Source organism: Delphinapterus leucas, chromosome 1 (genome assembly GCF_059928025.1).
Source record: "Delphinapterus leucas isolate spDelLeu-1000000601 "Yukka" chromosome 1, BTC_Dleu_Yukka2, whole genome shotgun sequence".
In the NCBI taxonomy this organism is placed as follows: Eukaryota; Metazoa; Chordata; class Mammalia; order Artiodactyla; family Monodontidae; genus Delphinapterus; species Delphinapterus leucas.
The window spans coordinates 30204703-30205894 of NC_143129.1; positions in this window are offsets into that span (position 1 = coordinate 30204703).

Consider the following 1192-nt stretch of genomic DNA (forward strand, 5'->3'; position numbering starts at 1 on the left):
CCGGACTACTCCCATTCAACTTCACACCTGTGGTCCCTAACAGTGTGCTGGCACAGACTAGGAGCTGAATAAGTGATTATGGAACGCATGAACAAGATTCAAAGCAGCAGGCATTGAAATTTCTGAACTGGAAAAATCATTATCGTACCCAGTTCAGGAGTCCTGCAGCCTCTGCGTAAACATTCCCAGGGACAATTCTCCTACAAAATAAGAGTCACAATTGGGCCACATTTTTGATACAACAGTTCAAGGCCTTAAGCTCCCATGTATGCAGAGACTTTAAAATATATTTCTGATACTCCCGCTTTTGCAGCATTTCATCTGTCACTAATTCTTTAAAAATCACCAGAAGGTAATGTGAATATACTTCTGGACTACTTAAAAATGGTTAAGATGGTAAGTTTTGTGTGTTTTTCACAATTAAGAAATTTTAAATCATCAGGATGTAAATATTTATGTATATGAAATATACATCATCTTGAAACATATATCATGAAAGTTCCTGGCATGGACAAGTAAGTTATTCATTTCATTTCAGAAAAAAAATTAAAATCTGATGGATGACTAAGCAAGTCTGTTTGGGAACTTGATGCTTAGCTGTTAACTGTGCCGAGTACTCTGTTAGTGCCACTCTTACCTCTATCCTCCTGGAAGTTTTAATAACTCATTTTTCTCTTCAGCCTTCTATGTAAATATAAGTTTAAATTTTCTACAGTATTTAATATTTCACAATTACAGCCGTCCCTTGGTATCTGACAGCAATTGGTTCCAGGATTCCTCCCTTGAATACGGATGCTCAAGTCCCTTATATAAAATGCACAGTATCTGCATATAACCCACACAAATCCTCCCTTACACTTTAAATCATCTCTAGCTTACTTATAATAACTAATACAATGTAAATGCTATGTTAATAGTCATAAATACAATGTAACTGCTATGTAAATAATTTAAGTATTGCTAGTTGGAACTTTCTGAAAAAATTTTTTTTAATATTTTCGACCCATGGTTGATTGAATGCATGGATGTGGAACCCACGAATACTGAGGGCCCACTGTAATAATTCAGTTTGATCATTTATGTTGTAGCCTGATTATTTCTTCAATGATACTTTTATTTGGGGATATTCATACCTTAGGTGATATATTTATCAAGATATTCTCCTTAAGAGATTTATTCTCCTCATGTGACA